Source organism: Amblyraja radiata, chromosome 2 (assembly GCF_010909765.2).
Source record: "Amblyraja radiata isolate CabotCenter1 chromosome 2, sAmbRad1.1.pri, whole genome shotgun sequence".
In the NCBI taxonomy this organism is placed as follows: Eukaryota; Metazoa; Chordata; class Chondrichthyes; order Rajiformes; family Rajidae; genus Amblyraja; species Amblyraja radiata.
Window position 1 is genome coordinate 22,130,111 of NC_045957.1, and position 22,270 is coordinate 22,152,380.

A 22,270-nucleotide genomic window follows, 5' to 3' on the forward strand; every position below is an offset into this window, starting at 1 on the left:
GTGAAAATGACCAAATTTATACTAATAAATCCAACAGATTTTCTCAATACCTTATGGGGTTTATTAATATTCTAAAAGGACAATATAACCTTCCCATATGTTTGAATCTTTAATGTATCCTTAGTTCCGATACAGTTGGGAAATTCCACACTTCCCAGCTACATTTACATCCCTTTACAACAAATAAGACAAATTGTAACAGAAGCAAGTTGGCTCTTCACACAACATTAATCTGCTCAACAAACCTTTGAGGGGAAATAAGATCTTCTCTCTCTCTACAAAGAAGACAAGTGTAGAAACAGTTGTATCATCATTGCATTGATATTACATGTTCCCGCTGTTGGGGGAGTCCAGAACCAGGGGCCACAGTTCAAGAATAAAGGGCAAGCTATTTAGAACGGAGATGAGGAAACACTTTTTCACACAGAGTTGTGAGTCTGTGGAATTCTCTGCCTCAGAGTGCAGTGGAGGCCAGTTCTCTGGATACTTCCAAGAGAAAGCTCTTAAAGATAGCAGAGTCAGGGGATATGGGGAGAAGGCAGGGGTACTGATTGTGGTCAGCCATGACCATACTGAACGGTGGTGCTGGCTCGAAGGGCCGAATGACCTAATCCTGCACCTATTGTCTATTACATAGGGCGCCATAGTGCATGACAGGCAGCTGGACTGAAAATAAGGTGGTTTAACATGTGCCAAAGGTCATTAAATGTACCCTTTAGCAATGCATGACTTCCTTCCAATGTGTAGCACACCACTGGTCTTCTTTGCCCCGAAGATTACAGAACTGAACATTCACAGCAATTCAAATACTTTGTTTCCTACAGAGAAGGTCAGTTACAACATATACTTTGGAATAATGGCTGTCGTAAAGGTCTCCGTTTTGTTCAGATTACTAAAGTCTTATTTTCTGACGAGCAAGTACACTATTAAACAATTTTATGCAATCACAACATAAAGATGGTTAAAGTGATTTCTCATGCTTTGCTTTGATCTTTGCAAATATCAACTGACTCATGCAATGAATCATAAAGCAGAAAGATAGTGATGAACGGTTCGATTGGAATGACTCATGTCTTTAGAGAATTAGTTTACCTTTTCCATTTCCACTTCATTGAAAGAGCTCTGAAATCCTAGAGTACATTTTAAAAGGCAGCAGAGCTATCAGTCACCCACAACATAATTTGAAGCAAACAAAATCTGCAACAAAATAATGCCATTATTTGACATTAAGCTGTAGCAATACACAGGTACCTCCTCCTGACAGAAGAATTTAATAATGGGAGATAACAAATGCAATTTGACAAAGGCAGAAGTCAGTAATTTGATTAGATTTATGAAATATGCCATGGTAGATTACATCAAATATGTTATTCTAAGGTGCAGAAAGGAGTCCTGATTCCATGAGTCTGTACATTTTGTGCCACAAATTTAATTCCACACAACTCACGTTTCTCAAAATGCCAGTTATTTGACATAACCTGTAACACCGCACGTGAAAACCTGTTACTTTCAAAGTTAAGAAATAAACATCGACATCAGATAAAATAATGTACCCATTAGCACAGGAAAATTAAACAGCTAAGATTTTTCTCAAATGATATTCAATTTAGTGTCATTTTAATGAAGTCAATCGCCTTCTTGATCAAGTTGTTTAAGCTAGGAACAACAGATGATTTAAAAGTGTACCAGTGCCATTCATTCTATTGTACACACATGTATGAAAACGATAAATAGAGATCACAGGACACAGACCGATTCAAACAGCAACCTGTTTCACAACAAAATCGTGTCTTAATGCTGCAGAATGTTCAGCCACACAGCAATGCTGCCAGCACATTTTAAACAATTGACTTCTTGCAATTCAGGGCCGCTAAGCTGATCTCTTCTGATAAAGGGGCTTTGTTGACGTGGTCATATAGTATGTCACGGCAAATTTCCAAAGCAAAGCGACTCAAAGTTGACATAAAAAGCTGCAATACTGTTTATCGCAAGGTGTACCCTATTATTCCAAGCTACATAAAGTATGATGCATGTCAAACATTCGTGAAGAATTCCACATACTTTAGCAAAGATTAGCTGTCACACAGGTTTGGAAAATATTCGTTTAGTATATACATACTGCAACTCTAATAATTTCTAGAATATCTGTTGAACAATATAACACATGATTGTACAAAACTATTACACGATAAAATAAATGTACCGGTGAAGATTAAAAATCTATCACCCCTACTTCTTAACTGGAACAATCTCGATTCTAAAATAAATTATATATTATTTTACATAATGATCCTTCTGTGTTTTTATTTCCGGTATTTACGATTAAATTGAAGTACGCTCATAGTGAATTGCATTCTAGGTTAAAATTCGGACGAGCGTGTTCCAACACGCCACCTCATTAATATTATTAATTAAATCACATACTGAATATATCATGCGCCGCTTTCATCTACTAAACCGAACACTCGAATCTTATTAAACCAAACGTGTTTTAAAGCAAGTAAATGCTGCAGCGATGACAGTCTCGACGATACAAATCCGACAGGTTCTGGTTTTCAGTGTTTTGTGTTTGCTTGTTATCTGATCCTTCCTCATCATATTCAACAGCGACCCCTGGCTGTGCTAACGTCAGACTTCAGTTGTCTCCACAACAGGAGCCTGGGTCGTTAACAATCTCTTCAGCAATACCAAAATCTGAATGGAGTATTGTTACTCTATACCATCGTCAATCATTTAGATAGAATAGATGTATTTTGCGCCAAACCTTACAAATTCTGTACCAGGAAATCACAAAACGTATGGAGATTAAGCATCAAGTTGTAAAACAATCCCCCGCGAAGATACATTTAACACAGCTACTTCTAATGAGAGATAATTGAGTTCACCGTGGAGTTCAGAAATGAGACTAAATTCACGCGTGCAAACAGCAGATTTGTATGATCAAGCATCAGCAACGGAGCGGATCCGTAGCTGATTTCACGCAAGAATGCACCCTATTTAAATATCTTCAAAGCAGAAAAGTAGAAGGGAGTTAAACTCTCTACCCCCCCCCCCCCCCCCCCCTAAAGATAAGCATACACTAAATTATGGAAATATATGTGTTCGAGCCTTAAACGTGCTGTTTCCTTCGAAATAGGAATTCTTATAAAGTGTTCATTTATCTCAAATTACTTTTACACGGCTCTATAAATATCCGCAGAGATCTAATTCTACAAACTGGCAATCTACTCAATAAATCCACAATTTGCAGTAAATAGTACCAGTAAATTGCACTTTTATTCTTAAGCAATTCATTTAAATGTTCATTTCAAAATTAAAACTGCGACTGAATCAGCAGAAACAAACGACACCTGAAAGAATTACTTACCTAAATATGGTACTGCTTGAATCAAGATAGTTCATAATAAATGGACATTGTGTTATAATCTCCAGAACAACATCAGATCTATTTTAGAGTAAATTTCTCTATAAACAACGCAATTCAGAACCGAGAGCAGATTCCACACGTTCACGCGGAGACTAGTATACGTGCATTATTGTTGTAAAACTTCTCGCACTACACAAGCAGTTCAAAGCTCTTTCTACAAAATAATTCATCCCGATATTGTAGTATTAAATACGTACGTCCTGGACTCACCGAGTAAATACTCCAACTTCCCAAACGTAGATATAGTTATTGAAATACAATACAACCACAATCCAGAGTTAAAACTTGCTGAGGAGTTTGTGGCAGTTGAAGTGGCTACATGTGCTGTGCTGTGCTGTGCTGTGCCTGCTGCTGCCTCTCTGAATCGCACTGCTTCGCTCCCCTCACTCTTGCCAGTCCTGTTACAAGAAGGACGCTATTAAATGGTGCCGTCTCAAAAAGGGGAGTGCTTCACAACATACATCAAAGTCACCGTATTTACTGTGCTAATGCCGCTCCTATCCAGTAAAACTAACTGTAACTTTCCGTGGTTGAATACCATACATGCCGCGAGATGCATATAGTTGCCTCGTCACTAACCTCTCTTCCCTATGAGAGTGGAGCAGGACCCCCGCAGCTCGGGTTAGCACATTCCAGCAGTTTGCAGCCTCTGAGACGTGGCATTGCTCGGTCCCAGTCTCACTCTGCAATTTGCACAGGTACATTTATTCAAACTATACTTAGTTATATATCATTATATCAAATGTAAGATAATTTTTAATGATTTTGAACTTGGATTTCTTATTGATATTGTAATTCTGCTGAAAGTTTAACAACGGTCCTACTGTTAAAAGTGAAAAGTTTTGCTTTGTTAGAACATTAAACATCTATTTTATATTTTTACTGCTATTTTGATGTAAATTGTTATCGCAACGAATGCACTGGACGTTTTAATGACATAGTTATATTATATCAGATGAAAACATAGTGTAATGTTAAGTATTTTTATTTTTCATAACTTATAAAGTTAACTGCAAATAATAACTCTTGGATCGTTTCTACATTTACAAACAAAACATTTGAATTTTCACTTCTTATTCTTTTGGTGAGCTGTACCAAATATGAAAGTTTTACTGTTGCAATAATTCTCAAAATATTTATCGGATAGGTTGCAGGGGTTTTAAGGGGGAAATAAGTCTGGAGAAGCTGGCATTCACATTAGAGTAAACTTTTGCAGATCTAAAATAAGTTAATACGACCACGTCTGGTGTCGAAGGGGGGGGTAATAGAGAGAAATTGTCCTGTTAACATATTTTGCTGGCACACAAATATAAAGTTTCAGATTACAAATACATTGGGAATACAAAAAAAACGTATAGTGGTGTAGAATTTACCACTTGCTGGGTTGTTGGAAACATAATTAGAAAACGTTTATTTGGGATTTTAAAAAGTTTATTTGGGACTTTTGGGATTACTCCACGAGGAAACAGCATAGACTCGATGGGCCAAATGGCCGTCGTTGTGTCATAATACTTTTTTTTCTGTAATGTAATTGTAATGGATGCTAAAATAATGTAACTATCAGAATCACATCTGCTGTAACGGGCGAGCCCATCCTTCATTGACGTGTTATCCTTTACGTGTCATCTTAAAATACCAGTTACTGAGCGAAGCCAGCAACATAAAATGACAAAAAAAAGAGCAAATGCTGGAAACACTGAGAAGCTCTGGGTTAAAATACCAGTTACTGAGCGAAGCCAGCAACATAAAATGACAAAAACAAGAGTATATGCTGGAGACACTGAGACGCTCAGGCAACGAGTACCGGGCAGAATCAGAGTTAACGTTTCATCATCAGAATCAACTGTTGGTCGAATGATACAGTTTGCAGTGTAGTGGTGCTGGCTGGCGATGCACAGTGGTGATCAGGACCAGATTGCTGCACACTGAATCCTTCATACATTTAACCCAGGGGTCTGCACCGCAGCGCGATGACCCTGGATCCCCGGGGGGCGACAGCAGCTCGCGCTCCCTGCGCCCCAACCATCGCTGCCGGGCGCGAGAAGAACGACAAGCCCTACCAGCCACGTCATCGCCACGACGTCACTCACCCTATCAGTGCCCCTCATGAGTTAATGCACCCAGAGTGATACAGTGTGGAAACAGGCCCTTCGGCCCAACTTGCCCATACCGGCCAACATGTCCCAGCTACACTAGTCCCACTTGCCTGCGTTTGGTCCATAATCTCTCCAAACCTGTCCGATCCCCGTACCTGTCTGACTGTTAAACACTGGGATAGTCCCAGCCTCAACTACCTCTTCTGGCAGCTTGTTCAATGCACGGCCACCCTTTATGTGAAAAGGTTACCCCTCGGATTTATATTAAAGTTTTTCCCCTTCACCTTAAACCTATGTCCTCTGGTCCTTGATTCACCTACTCTGGGCAAGAGACTGTGCATCTACTCAATCTATTCCTCTCATGATTTTATACACTTCTATAAGATCACCTCTCATTCTCCTGTGCTCCAAGGAGTAGATCCTAGCCTACGCAATCTCTCCATATAGCTCTGATCCTCTAGTCCTGGCAACATCCTCGTAAATCATCTCTGTAACCTTTTCAGCTTGACAACATCTTTATAATTCAAAGTCCCATCTTGAACACTTCCTGTCAGTGCTGTAGAAAAACGCTACCCTGTATCGCTGTGATTTTTGGCCATCTTACTCACAGTCCTACTCCACTGAGCCAGCCCCGAGGATTTTTCCCATCGATGAAAAATAAAAAAGTTATGAGTGTTTAAAAAACCTTGAGATCAACTGATTGGTTCCCTCGCCTGTCAATCACAGCGGTGAAGGTAACGCCCCTTCTGGGGGTTCAGGACTATAAAACCCCGGATGCCTGGACGTGAGTCAGTCACTCTGCAAGATCGCAAGGGAGAAGCCACGACTGTCATTCTAAGCTGTGAATCAACTGAACTGTGTGTCTGCAATGTACTTGCAATAAATGATTTGTTAGCCCTTAATGACAATGCCATGAGTTGTTTTGGCCTGCTGCCCTGCCTGTGCTTGAAACTGCAATGCTTTATTAGCTCTGGCTGTGTTTGGAAGGAATAAATGCTTTATTAGGTCCGACTGTGTTTGGATGGAATAAATGCTTTATTAGGTCCGACTGTATTTAGAAGTAATAAATGCTTTATTAGGTCCGACTGTGTTTGGAAGGAATAAATGCTTTATTAGCTCCGACTGTGTTTAGTCCAAAAGTCCAGCTCATTTCGTGACAGTGGACAGGTCGCGTTGATTGCGTAATTTCCGGTGAGTGCAGAGGTCGCGCTGATTGCGTAATTTCCGGTAAGTGCAGAGGTCACGCTGATTGCAGAGGTTCCGCTGACTGCGGAAGCCTCACAGTGGAGAGGCCGCGCTCAGCCGTGTGAGTAGATTCAAGAAAGTTTACTGTCATATATATGGTGTGTGAGTCTGCGTGTGTGAGTGAGTCTGTGTGTGTGTGTGTGTGTATGTGTGAGTGTATGTGCATGTGTGTGTGTGTGTGTGTGTGTGAGAGTGTGTGTGTGTGAGTGAGGTGGAGGGTGTGTGTATGTGAGTGTGTGTGTGTATATTGGAATTGGTGGAGAGGTGGAATATTGGTTTGAGGTACCAGCCCTCCCATGTGAAGCTGGGACCCAACGGGTCCCACTTAGTCTAGTCTTTCCTATAACATGGTGCCCAGAACTGAACACAATACTCTAAATGCAGCTTCACCAACATCTTATACAACTGCAACATGACCTGCCAACTTCTATATAAAGCGCCCTCAGCATCCTATGCTCGATCAGAAAAAGACCCAGCCTACCTAGTCTCTCCTTATAATTCAATTCATAAAATATTGCATTGATACATACATCTGCAATCTTCCATATTTATAATTAGAAAATGCAGTTATTGGCTATAGAGAATTTATTTTTGTTCTTCAGTTTTTCCATTCCATAGTATGCTTTCTTTACATTCCCTGCATTGATAAGTTTTAGACTCAGAAAAATGAATTCAAAATTGGCAATGTCAAGAATAGCAGGATTAGCATGGAAACAGGCCCTTCAGCTCACTTAGCCAATGCAGACCATCAAGTATCCATTTTACACTAACCATACCCTGACTATTCTTCCCACAATCCTATCTACTTCACCCTCCCAATTATATCATCATTTACACACTAGGGACAATTTAGGTGACCAATTAATCCACCAACCTACACATTTGTGAAGGGGTTTGGAGGACTCCAGAGTACCTGGAGGCAACCCATGCAGTCACAGAAAATGCAAATTCCCCACAGACAGAACTGGAGGTCAGCACTGGACATGGATCACTGAAGCTGGCATGGCATGGAATAAGTTAACATGCTCACAGGTCCTGTACAAAACGTTTTCCGGGAATGTTTGTATTTAGATTCTCTGATACCCTTCAAACTGCAGGCCTCAGCAGTATAAATGCATCTTTTCCCTGTTCTGACAGAGTTTCAGATGTGAAACGTTGACATGGTTTCTTTTTTCTTACAGATTCTGCCTGACATGTAGAGAGTTTCCAACATTTTCTGTTTTTAGTATAGTAAATACAGGATCTATTTTTTGTAACATAGTAAAAGCTCAAAGCCAAAACCAGACATCACCAACATATGAGAGAATCAACCGTGGTTGTACCAAAAATATGGACTGAGGTCAGGCTGAAGTAGCTAGGATCGTTCTCATTGAAACAAAAATGGCTGAAAAAGATTTGATAATAAAAGGTTCTGAAAGGGTAGATTGAGAGGTTATTCCCATAAGCGGATGGTTCAAGAAAAGGGAGCAAAAAAAATAAAGCTTTATGTAAAGGATACCAGGAAGATGTGAGGAAACAAACTTTTTTTCATGCAGAATAGATGTGGTCTAATGATCAAACTAACTTTTTACTTTATATTATAGATCTGATCCACTAATGTGCTTCCATTCTTAAGCAATAGACAATAGGTGCAGGAGTAGGCCATTTGGTCCTTCGAGCCAGCACCGCATAAACAAAGTGTTGGAGGAACTGAGAAGGAGTAGCAGCATCTGTGAAGGAAATAGGAAAACAATATTTAGTCAGACTGGAAAAAGGTCCCAGCCCAATACTCCGTCTGTCCATTTCCCTCCACAAATGCAGCATGGCCCACTGAGTTCCTCCATCACTTTATTTTCTACTCAAGAATGGAAGGATATTATCTGGATCAGTTCTATAATAATCTTTTTTTCTCAAGATTTCAGCCTGCATTTTCATGTGCTTCTATTATTAACCCATTTTTCTACAAATAATTTGTACAAACAGTGAAATTAAAACATACAAATGCCATGTTTTTGAACTTACCAAATATTTGAGCTGCATCTAAATCATCTCCCCCTCTTGATTCCTCTGAGTTTAGGGTCCTCATTGATAGATGATTTGCATATTTAAAAGGAGCACACACGACATCTCCCAAATAAGTCAGAAGGGAGAATGAAACAAGGAACTGCCGATGCTGGTTAATACACAAAAAAATACAAAGTGCTGGAGTAACTCAGCATGTCGGTCAGCTGTGCCTAACCTGCTGAGTTACTCCAGCACTTTGTATCATTTTGAAGTCAAAATGGATCTGGAGTTCACTTTCAAGTTACAAAAGGCCTGATGAAAGCCAACTAAAGGAAACAGAATTCTGAGGGAATCAACTCTTCCCCCAAATTATTTTGTACTTTTCAGTCACATTGTTTCTTCTTCTAAACTCTAGAGGACAGGTGCTGTCTGTTTAATCTTTGCTCGAAGAACAAATTCCTCTATCCCAGCTCTTGATTTAGAGAAGAAACAATCAACTGTTAACCCAGCAAGGCATTAATTTCATGAACATCTTTTACAAAGCAGTTTAAAATGGCATTTTTCTTGTTCTGTTGAAACATTTCAACAGCAATTACATTAAAAAGAACAGTATTGATGTTAATGGAATACACAGTGATGATTTGTGGAATCTGTAATTACCTGTAGATGCCATCTATTTTCTGATTTTTATTGTGGGTTCTTTAAACTTCCATTAGAATTTATATTAGATTAGAAATCAATTAGCATCAATCATTGTTTTACTTTTTGATATCTGGACTCTCCCAACAGCTCTGGAGAACCATACCATAATGGACAAGATCCTATAAGGAAAGACTGTTTGCTTTGTGATCTCAATATTGACATAAACAGGCAAGAAACTTCATTCATTCATGAATAAAATGTCATCCTATATATATATATATATATATATATATACATACACACATATATACATACACACATATATATATATATATATATATATATATATATATATATATATATCAACTTTGAATAAATTGCACAGCTTCAACATCAAGGTGGTAAAACTCCCTCTCGAAGGAGATGGACATTGCCTGGTATTTTGTGGCATGAATGTTACTGCCACTTATCTGCCCAAATATGAATCTTGTCTAGCTCATTGCTGGATGCAGATACGGTCTATTTCATTTGCTGTGAAATTGCAAATAGGTTTAAGCAATCATCAGCGAATAACCCAGCCCCTGCCCACACAAAGGCGCTGAATAAAGGCATCATAAGGTACTCACAGGCTGATTCTTGGTTGGTGAACACAGACTGGTACTACTTTTCTGCAAATGATTGGTACACACTTTAATTCGCTAAATGAGAGTAATGTGATGGATGCTGAAGAATTTTGCCCTGGTCCTAGAACTGTGTGCATTGGTAGGCACAGGGTGAACAGAGATCATCCTCATCAGAAAAGTATTCTGCAAATTAGAAAGAAAAAATAAGATTCTCAGTTGAAATGTGTAGTGAGATCGTTTGTGAGATGTGTCACTTGATCCAGTCACAAAAGATCAGGACACCCAGCTAGTGGCTGCCAGCTGTCTGTGGCCATGAATTTTCATGCATCAAGCTCCTTCAACAGTTTGCTGCTTAACATTGGAAACAAGTACTTCAATAACGGCCAACAGTAAACATGATGAAGTGTATTTATCTCTGTAATTAAAATGATGATTTGAGGGAACCTAAACAGATGGCAACATCTATTTTCTGACTCACTCTGTTTGTCTCTGTGCCTCAATTGGTATGTGTACAAGAGTGGGAATGCATTGGTATTAATCAGTCATTTACATTTGTTTTTCTTACATCTGGATTTTGCAACATCCCTGGAAACCTCTCTCATGGTGGACATCATCCTATGGCCGAGGTGTTATTACGTCTGGTCCTATGATTGGGTAATTTTAGACGGTATGTTTCACATTATTCATAATTAATTTCATTAGATAAGCTACAAAACCATTGACAACTTTTTAAGTTTATATATAAAAGATAATTTTACAGTGTTTAAGGTATTACACCAACTTTGCAATTCATATTTTAATGTTTTTCTGTTCACATGTATTTAACTTCCACCTAGTAAATAGTTTTGAGTTGAAATTGTTAAATACTTAATTTGATTGTAGTTTGTTAGTGGCTAAAATAAATCAGATTTTTAATGGTAGTAATTTTTAATAATTACTATGATGGAATGTATTAAAAATGCATTTTCTTCAGTAAAGTTTTAGTTCTTTAATAAACAATTTAAAGAAGATATGGTGGATGATTATGGAATACTGTACATTTTTTGTTTCTGTGTGAAAATGATGATTAAGGGGATCTGAATTTATTTGATGCAAAGATGCCATCCATTTCCTGATTCACATTTATTTTTCATCTAGATTTCCAACAATAACTATGTGAATTGAAAATGAATTGCTATTAATCACTCTTATTTTCTTTTTTTAATATCCTGATTTTGCAACATCCCCGGATATCCTACAAAAGAAGAGGGAATGGGATTTACAATCCCAACAGTGTTATCACTGAATGCTTATTCAGTTTTCGAGATAAAGCATGAAAACAGGTCCTTCGGCCCAGCGAGTCCGCGACGGCCAACAATTACCCGTACCCTAGTTCTATCCTACACACTAGAGACAATTTACAGAAGTCAATTAACCTACGCACATCTTTGGAATGTGGGAGGAAACCTGAGGACCCAGAGAAAACTCTTGCGGTCACAGAGGAAACCTACAAACTCCGTACGGACAGCACCCGAGGTCAGGATCAAATTCAGGTCTCTGGCGCTGTAAGGCAACAACTGTACTGCAGTGCCACTGTGCCGTCAGTGAAAGATTATTATGTATTCAGATTAAATAAAGGTATAATGGAAACAATTAACTTTGTGTCTCGTTTCCTTATTCGCTAAGTACTGAATGTTGGGAGTATAAATTGAAAACTCCATAATTTCAAGTACATTATACTGCTGATGAAAGTGTATGTTTTCCAAAATTAAAATGTTGCCACATTCATGGATTATTTTCCTTTCTCCATCTAATTAGTAAAATCACTGGCCCCATTATTAACTTGGTGAAATGTTGGTTTCAGGATACAGTTCAGATACAGCCTGAAAAACAAGCAGATTCGACAGTGATATTTTAATCAGCTATTTCATTGGAATGGGTCATCCAGGATTGTTCCACTCCCCAGAATTGCTCTCTGCCCCCCGCATGCACCTTTTCCTAATGTGGAAAGCTAAGCAGCGTGGACACCGTGACTCAGGCTCTGCACCACGGGGTCCTATCTCCAGAGTCACCCCTGAGCTACAGATGGATTCTTAACTTAATTTTTCCCAAAGTGCGGTTGGACCTTTTCCCTCAACATTTCATTACATCACTGTTGGATTCATAGATCCAGAAGATTAAGATGCATGGGATCCACGGTGACCTCGTAGTTGGGATTCAGAACCTGGCTTGCTCATAGAAGACAATAGTGGTGGAAGAGTTTCATTCTTTCTGGAGTTCTGTGAATTTAGGTCAGGTTCGTAAGTTCGCAGACAACACCAAAATTGAAGGAGTCGCAGACAGTAAGAAAGACTGTCAAAGTGTCTAGTGGATACAGATCAGCTACAGAAATGGGTGAACTAAATGGCAGATGGATTTTAATCTGAGAAAGTGTCAGGTGTTGCACTTTGGGAAGTCAAATGTAAGGGGAAAGTATATAGGTAATGGCACAATTTTTAACATTGATGTCTAGAGGGACCTTGGAGTCCAAGTGCATAGCTCCCTGAAAGTAACAACGTAAGTAGATACAGAAGGCAAATCGTATGCTTACCGTCAGTCAGGACATGGAGTACAAGAATCAGAAAATCCTGCTGCAGTTTTATAAAAATTTGGTGAAACCACATTTCGGGTTTGTGTGCAGTTCCAGATGCCCCATTAACAAGAAGTATGTGGAGGCTATTGAGAGGGTGCAGATGAAATTTACCAGAATGCTGCCTAGAATACACAGTATAAGCTCCAAGGAAAGAGTCACAGTCATACAGCGTGGGAACAGGCCCTTCGGCCCAACCTGCCCACACCAACTAACATGCCCTATTTACACTAGTCACACCTGCCTGCACTTGGCCCATATCCCTCTAAACTTATCCTATCCATGAACTTGTCCGAATGTCTCTTAAACATTATGATGGTACCTGCCTCAACTACCTCCTCCAGCAGCTTGCTCCATATACCCACCACCCTTTGTGTAAATAAGTTATGCCTCAAGTTCTTAATAAATCTTTCCCCCTCACCTTAAACCTATGTCCTCTGGTTCTTGATTCTCTTACACTGGGCAAAATACTTTGCATTTACCTGATCTATTCATCTTATGATCTTGTACACCTCTATAACGTCACCCCTCATCCTCCTGCACTCCAAGGAATAAAGTCCTTGTCTGCTCAACTTCCCCCTATAGCTCAGGCCCTCGAGTCTTAGCAGCATGTTTACATATTCTGTTGTGCTGCTGCAAGTAAATTTCACATTTCTATCTGGAACATTTGACAAAAAACACTCTTCACATCCTCGTAAATCTTCTCTGCACCCTTTCCAGCATGACAACATCTCTCCTATAACATGGCAACCAAAACTGAACACAATACTCTAAATGTGGCTTCACCAAAGTCTTATATAACATGTAACATGACCTCCCATCTTCTATATTAAGTACTCTGACCGATGATGGTCAATGTGCTGAAAGCCTTCTTGACCGCACTATCTACCTGTGATGACACTTTCAAAGAACTATGTACCTGAACTCCAAGATCCCTCCGCTCTACACTCCCCCAAAGTCCTGCCATGCACTGTGTAGGTGCTGCGCTTCTTAGACCTCCCAAAATGCAACACCTTTTATTTCTCTGTATTAAATTCCAACAATCATTCCTCAGCCCACCTAACCGATCAAGATCCTGCTACAATTTTTGACGACCATCTTCACTATCTCCGATACCACCCACTTTTGTGTCATCTGCAAACTTGCTAATCATGCCTTGAAGGTTCTCATCCAAATCATTGATACAGATGATAACCAGCAATGGGCCCAATACCAAACTCTATGGCACATCACTAGTCACAGGCCTCCAGTCTGAAAAGCAACCTTCCACAATTACCCTCTGCTACCTTCCATTAAATCAATTTTTTATCCATTCAGCTATCTCTCCTTGGATCACATGTGAACTAACCTTTCAGAGCAGTGTACACATGGTTAGACAAATTTAGATTACTTTCTCTGGAGCATTTGAGGTTGTGGGGCAACCTGATAGATATATATAAAATTATGAGACATATGAGACACAAAATATTTCCCCGTTTGAAAGGTCTGGCTACAATCTATAAACTGTGCCCTAAGTTCTAGACTAAACAGCCAGTTAATGTAAATCTTCTTTCATTATCCAATAAATTTCATTACCCGTAATATCTTAACATTTTAGTCCAAGTTGCCCCTTCTAAATTCCCGATAATATTACTCCACTTGTATAATCTAACTGTGCAACCTTACCCCAAGAATCTTGGTGTTACTTTGGTAAATTTACATGCACTCTTTCGGAAATGTTTTATGAACTCGACTAAAATCTATAATCTCACAAGACCTTCAATGCTTCCCACCACATCATTTAAAAAGCACTTATTATTTCATTTTAAACTCAATGTGGATGACCTCGCATTTGCCCACATTGCAGTGCGTTTACAAGTATTTGGCCCATTCATTTAATCAATGCCTTCTTCTAATTTAGTGCTTCAATCGACACTGCTGACAATGCTCATCCTTTGCCAGTGATAAACCAAGCTCACAATCTCATCTAAATTGTCTATAAATAAGATGAATGGCTATGACCCCAACATAGATCACCCTATTAGTCACATTGTGCCAGATTGAATACTTGCTCATTATCCTAACTCTTCATCTCTTGCCACATCAAAGATAAAAGAGAATTTAGATTAAAGGAAGAGGCACATATTATTGCCAAAATAAAAATAGGTCTGATTGTTTTATAATTCAGCAACGGATTACAAAGAAATTAAGGAAGAAAAAAGGAGAAATGGTTCTATACATAAAAAAAGATAAACTAAAGCAAAGGCTTTTATTTATCGAGAGATGGAATTGCTGCTCTTCCAGCCTCCTTTACCATTATAATATTGTCGGTTGCTGAGTGGCACATTATCTTCCACCTTGATTGGTGTTGAGTGGGAAGTCTTAAATTAACAGGCACTAGAGTGTGGGGTGGTGCTATGGCTATTGGTGAGTGGGTCCAGTTGCTGCATTGGTTCAGCATTGTATCCCATTTTCAGCATTACATTGTGCTAACGGCATGGGGAGGCACGAAGAGAGACCAGATTGTGCATTGTACTCTTATCATACTCTTCATCATTTTTCTCTTCCTCTTTAGAATTAATGAGGGAAAGAATGCACTCTAGCTTTTACCCTTCCACAATTCCAAGTCTTGTGGCTGCATGCTACATCGCATACTGGCAGATGCATGCAAAAGGACATGTCCAGATTGGTATATTCACCAACAATCATCCTTCAGTGTGCTGGTGACATGTTTAATGACACATCTGATGACTATATGGCAGTGTTGGTCTTCATTATCAAGTTTCTGATGAATGATATCAACCACGTTTGAAGTAGATGTCCGCACAACTTCAATATTCTAGATATTGCTTTCAAGTCCAAAGACATCTGTATGAAAACATTCTGACAGATTTTAGTTTCTTCATGGCAGCTATATATTTTTGGAATGAAATAGAAGCTGGGTAAATACTCCAGGTTGATCTAAAATGTATAGATTGCTATGTGAATGTGTGTATTTGTCTGCTGGGGCGCAAGGGTCAACAGCACCTTGCACTTATGAGAAGTCAGAGGGATACAGTATCACAGTGAATAAGTTGCCAGACTAGTATACAGAGGTCAGCATAATAGATCCAGAACACAGGCAGCTGGAGAATTTAGATTTACATGCTTAAGTAAATCAGGAATATTAAAATAAAATTTTAATCTATAACAACTGTGGTGATCATTAAAATGCATGGAGCTTACTAATGCTTCTCAGGAAAACAATGGTATTCATTGAGTCCAGACCTCAAAATGCTACAACTCTTAACTGTCCTCAGTTCAGTGTGATTGTGGATGGACAATACATGCCAGCACTCTTATGACTTCATTATCCCCAGAATAAGTAAATTAAGGCATGCAAATCTAAGCACTTAGACTCAAGAAATCGCAGGTGCTAGAATATTGTGTAGAACACAAAGTGCTGGAGGGAAGATACAACCTGAAACATTGCCTATCCATGTCCTCCAGAGATTAAATCTAAACATGTGGAGGAAGGAACTGTTGATTTACACTGTAGATAGACACAAAAAGCTGGAGTAACTCAGCGGGTCAGGCAGCATCTCTGGAGAAAAGGAATAGGTGATGTTTTGGGTTGAGACTAAAATCTTCAGACTAAAATCTAAACACCTATTCTTTCTCAATGATGACATTACAAGAAAAAGTTTACATAACTGTTGACCCTAGCAAACAATTTGCCTTATAAAAACTCCCAAAGGACAGATGCTAAAAATCTGAAATGAAAACAGAAAATGCAAGAAACACAATGCAGGTCAGGTAGCATCTGTGGAAAGGGAAACAGAGTTAACATTTCAGGTCAAAGACCCTTCATCAGAACTTGCCTTCTGCCTTTGAAGTCATTGACTGGATAATCCTCGATTTGTGCCTGGATCGATATGAAGATGACGTTTAACAATTCAGCCCCTGTAACCTGTATTTTTTAGGATCAACAGAGAGTTGGGTCCCTTCTGACAGCCTGCAAACATGAGTCCAGAACCTGGGGCCACAGTTTAAGAATAAGGGGTGGGCCATTTAGAACTGAGATGAGGAAAAACATTTTCACACAGAGAGTTGTGAATTTGTGGAATTCTCTGCCTCAGAAGGCAGTGGAGGCCGATTCACTGGATGCATTCAAAAGAGTTGGATAGAGCTCTTAGGGCTAGCAGAATCAAGGGATATGGGGAGAAGGCAAGAATGGGGTACTGATTGGGGATGATCAGCCATGATCACATTGAATGGCGGTGCTGGCTCAAAGGGCCGAATGGCCTCCTCCTGCACCTATTGTCTATGTATCTATTTATCTATGTATCATCTGACGCGCCTCACTGAAGTGTGGTTTTTCCGACCAAGTAAAGGAAGTTCAGCCTCTACCACAGATACCTCTCCCTCCCCTAATATGTATCTGCAACTCTCAATAGCGACTTGTTGCCTTTGTATGCAATTTTGCTCCTTGTCTAACGCCAAATTAAATGCAGGAAGACATCACAAATCCTGATGTGATCTGGGTAAAATGTCAGCAAATTGTTTCTGCGCACAAGTATAAATAGTTGTAATTATTGTGTATTTATTTCTGTATCTCTTCCCGTTTTAGTCATCTACCTGGGTTACTATTGCATTATTTCCTTTTCTTTATTGGTGAGTTTCATAATGCAACCGTATTTTTTTTAATTGTTGAAATATTGCTCTGATCGAGCAGTTAACAACTGCAACTTGATGATCTACTTCTCCCATAAGGTTTGCGTTCAGACAGCCTAATGCTCTCCAGTTTAACAGAGCATGAACAGATGTCCCCTTGCACTCACATTTCACCACTTTTACTTGCCTTCAATTTTGCCTAAATATATTATTCTTCGGTTTAAATTATTTTATGTTCTGTGCTCGTAGCATTTGGCATATTTATTTTATTGTTGATTGGTTTCTTCATTCCCCACACTCTACTCCTTCATCTCTTGAATTCCAAAGGTCTGCGGAGGGGAATAGAGAACAATTCCCAGGCCTCACTGATGAGATTTATAAGTGTTGCAAAAGAATGTTTTAGAATAGCTAACCCTTTAGCTTTTATTTCATCTCACCACAGGAAATTCATAAATTTTGCTCATCGTCACTGTACTGCACCCATCCTCCGCATACCATTGACCCAAGTACTCATCACCCATTTATCTATGCTATTATTACCTGTATTGCTTCAATTTCCAGGTGATATCCAATTTGGTTCCACTTAAACATACTGTTGACACATGAATTCGCTACTCTGTCAAAATGCACCCTAAATATCTTACACATTTAAAAAAAATCCAGGGAATCCTCTTTTGTCTGTGTTCCTTTCGAACCACAATTGAAATCACAATTTAGTCCTCATTGTGATGGCTCAATTATTTCATTCCTTTACTAATGCAACTGATGCAATGAATCTAATATATGCCCTCTGCTTTATAAGCTCAAGGTTTCTTAATTTCTTTACATCAAAAGTTCTCTAACCCCTCCCTTGGCTGCAGTTTTCAGCCATCTCATTCTGCACTCCAGATTTCCTTACTAAACTTCAATGCTTTGATATGTTTTTTATATTTTCTGGTTGCTGACAGTTAAGCTAGAGTAAATAGCTTATCCATTTTTTTTGCCATTTAGAGATACGGCGCAGAAACAGGCCCTTCGGCCCACCGAGTCCGCGCCGACCAGCAATCCCCACATCTTAACACTATCCTATTTTGTTTCAAAAATCGTTCCTAAGTATGCCTGCTCCACTTAATCTCCCAAAAACTTTCTCCGTGTCTAGTAGAGCAATCACCTCTTCAGCAGACTCCACATAACTGAAGTCCCTCACCTCTGATCGCATTCCAGTATCCCTCCCCAGAGCCTTGACATCTGTCCAAAGATATAATGCCCAGATTCTCCAGCCGAGGCCAAGTCAGTGATTTATGAAGCGTAGCCTGACTGCCTCGGTTTTGTTGTCTGTTCTATTGTTTATACAGTGAGGAATCACATGTTGAATTTTAACAGCCTTCTCAACAGGTCTTGCCTTCTGGTTTCTGCACCAGAATTTCCTTATTGCCTCTGAAGGAGAGATTGCCAAGAATTAATAAATGGTCCCCTCACACTGGTCCACCATTTTCACATCCTAGAGTTCAAATGCACCCTAAAAATAAACAATTGCTTCAATCAGACACCGTGACAATTACATTTAATATGCACTGATAATTACTTTGCCTAGATCTAGATTACTTAACAAACTAAGTAACTAATTGAACCATTCACTATTTTTTTCATCTCATGTTGCTTTGCCATGAAGTAAAGCATGTTCTTGAACCCTTTGTGCAAATTTATGTCATGTCTTTGATACTTTGTACTTTACCAGTAGGATTTTACCTACAAAACAAAGTGAAAATGTTAATAATTATCCAGGCAAATATTTCTCCAAGATCTTTTGGTTCCTTGATTAATTATTTAACCAAGCATATGAGAGAACAAAAGTAATTTCATTGGTTGTAAGTAATATAAAGACTGAAGTATCTGTGAATGTCTTCAAAATCAAATGAGAGTTACATTTTGCTATTTTTTGCTCTTGGGATTGGGTGCAAAAAATAGCATTATATTGGTATACTTTTGCTGTAATTGAAAACTGACATAAATCAATACTTAATTATATACCTGGGAACAATGTAATACATCTCTACAAAACTCATGATTTATATATTTTTTAAACAGGTTAAGTAGCACAAAGCAATTTTAAAGATTCATCGATAAAGCCTGCTGTCAATTCTGCAATAGCATTTGGCAATCTATTTAAAGTCAATGCTGACAGAAAAGTATGATGACAGAAAATTTGTAGATTTCAGATCTTTGGGTTTGATGGATAGATATCTAGAAAATGAGAAGGATTTGACAATAAAGGAAAGGTTATATTGCTGGATTCATCCAACAGTGCTTAAGGTCCCATGTTCACATGGGAGGGCTGGTCCCCCAACGCAATATTCCACCTCTCCATCAATTCCTTTTAAAATCTTTTTATTCGTTTTTTCCCAAAAAACAAAAACAAAACAAAAAAACAAAACAAAAAGAATAATGACAAACACAACAATGATATTGATACATAGGGATCAGGATTACATTAATAACAGGTATAACTTAAATATGAGTCCAGTGACAAAATACACTTCGAATATAGACCTCTATGTAAATATAGTTCAATGTTTAAAAGAAAACTTATATATGTAGAAAAAAACATAAAGATAAAAAGAAAAAAAAAGGAAAAAAGGAAGAAACAAAACCCCCCTAAACTAAAGGAAAAAAAGCAAAACAGAATCTGAGCTGAGAATTTCAACAATTTAAGTCGTCAAACAGCCGTCAAGTCCGTTCCACCATATAGAGGTAAAATAATTTTTATAACGGTTGGAGAGGGAGCAATTTATGTTGTGTGAAAGTGTTGAATACATTTTCTCCAAGTCTTATCAAATTTAACCAAGGGTTCAACAATGTCACTCCTGATTTTTTCTAAAGTTAAACATGATATCATTTCAGAGTACCAATGGAGTGTGGTCGGAGGGTTAGAGTCTTTCCATTTAAATAAAATAGATCTTCTGGTGATTAATGTGGTAAAAGCAATCAACCGATGGGCGGAACTGGACAAATGAATAGAATCTAACATTGGTAGCCCAAAAATTGCAGTAATAGGATGAGGTTGTAAATCAATACCTAAAACTACAGACAAAGTATCAAAAATGTATTTCCAATATTTTTCCAAAAGTGGGCAGGACCAAAACATATGGGTCAGTGAGGCCACTTCAGAGTTACATCTGTCACAGGTAGGATTTATATGACCATAAAAACAAGCTAACTTATCTTTTGACATATGAACTCTGTGAACCACCTTGAATTGTATCAAAGCGTGTCTTGCACACATTGAAGAGTGTTTGGAGTTCTCTTTCCCAGTAATTCTTAATTTTATCAAATACTAGACTAAGTGGGACCCGTTGAGTCCCAGCATCACACGTGAGGGCTGGACACCCAATGCAATATTCCACCTCTCCATCTATTCCAATATTGCAGCTGGCCGGGGGGGGGGGGCACTTTCTGTTGCGCTATTATGAGTGTTGTGAGCCGAAGGTACTGGTTTCCAGAGGGCTAGTACGGTGTTTGTGGGCTGAATGGATTTTTGGGCTGGCAGCTCAGTCATTGAGGGCTGGCAGCTCAGTCACTGAGGCCTGGCAGTACAATCACTCGGACCTGGCAGGCAGGCTGGCGGCTGAGAAACTGCCAGAAATTCTGCCCAAAACAGGTGACAGACTATAAGAGAGAAGGGGGAAGAGGGTAGACTGAATGGATTATTGGGCTGGCAGTTCAGTCACTTATGGCTGGTGGGCTGGCAGTTCACTAACTCACGGCTCGTGGGCTGGCAGTGCAGTCACTCACGCCTGGTACGCTGGCAGTTCACTCAGTCACCCCACCTACCTTCACCTCCCCCCCACTCTGCTCCTTGCCATTCCCCTCCCACCCACACATTCAGTGCATCACCCCACAACCTCCCCCCATGCACTCTTAGTGGCTCTCCCACAGAGCAGCCATTCCTGCCTATTAGGTTCCTATTGTGACGAAGAACACACAGGCATCAAAAGTGCAAAAAGGATTTATTAAAGTTTAAAATGTGAATGACTATTAAAATATAAGAACATTTTAAATGTTAAAGATGAGAATTATTAAGTTCTTTCTTGTTGTGTCTCTTGTTGTGTTCTGCTGCTCACTGCCTCTTGATGACTATTTCCTGTTGATAAAAAGAGACAATTTTAATTAAGAGAAAGTCAGCGGTCAAATTTTACGAAAGAAATCTGAGAATTTATCTCAGAAGTCATCATTCAACAAAGCACACTGTTAATGACAACATTCTTGGTCGATGTTACCATCCTTCAGGAAACCTTTGACATTTCCCTTCATCTTTCAACCAAAAGGCTTAGTGTTGACATCTTGAAGAGTTCTGTCCACCGCTTCAAAGCTTTCTCTCCTAATCATTGGACATTCATCCCAAACAATGACTCACTTGCCTCATGAAATGTGTCGTCTTAGAGTTCTTCTCGATGTTGCACAATGTATCCTCGGCCACTTGGATGGGTATCTTGAATCGAGAATGTGTAGTTCTTCAACCAGGCATTAATGTAGCTGCTATCCCAGAGGATACTACAGCAATAGCCACATCACCTTGACCTCTAACTTTTCCTGACATGATGTTGAAAAAGCAGCCTAAAGACAATTTCAGATGTTAATGAACACTGAAAATTTTGTGCAAAATATTTTTTCGAGGTGGGGGCTGTCAGGGTGGGTGGGGTGGGGGGTGGCAAATGTCGTGCAGCCAAGGGCGAGGCATAGCTTCAGGCGGAGGCTCTCGTGAGCTGATGAGAAGGGCGGGGTGTCCTCATGCAGGGGATGTGGGCGGCTTCAGTAGGGGGTGCATCCTATAGCCAGGCGGAGGGCAGCATCTTGAGGTGGGGGATGTCAGTGGAGGGGGGGAAGTGAGCAATTTACTCATGACCTGTGGACTCACTCACGGCCTTGGGATTAACTCATGGCCTTTGGACTGACTGACTCTCACGGCTTGTGGACTGACTGATGCCCGACTTCTGGAGTCACGTCCGACTTTTGTAAACTGAAAACTGTAACATCT

The 22,270-nt window shown here is 39.4% G+C and overlaps 1 protein-coding gene, 1 long non-coding RNA gene and 1 other non-coding gene across 3 annotated transcripts in view; 2 read left to right on the top strand and 1 right to left on the bottom strand.

The window, feature by feature from the left end:
• Positions 1-3,947, bottom strand: part of sema5a (semaphorin 5A) — a 195,175-nt gene extending 191,228 nt beyond the window's left edge. The window contains exon 1 of the mRNA XM_033042966.1: positions 3,638-3,947. The gene's annotated coding sequence lies outside the window, so the exon portion shown is untranslated. The remainder of the gene's footprint in view (positions 1-3,637) is intronic.
• A 5,794-nt stretch (positions 3,948-9,741) lies between these two features.
• Positions 9,742-11,652, top strand: LOC116987077. The gene is made up of 2 exons (XR_004415629.1): positions 9,742-10,683; positions 11,260-11,652. It is a non-coding gene; the product is annotated as an uncharacterized LOC116987077 (long non-coding RNA).
• Positions 11,069-11,137, top strand: LOC116970566. The gene has a single exon (XR_004411185.1). It is a non-coding gene; the product is annotated as a small nucleolar RNA SNORD123 (small nucleolar RNA).
• Positions 11,653-22,270: the final 10,618 nt, after the last annotated feature.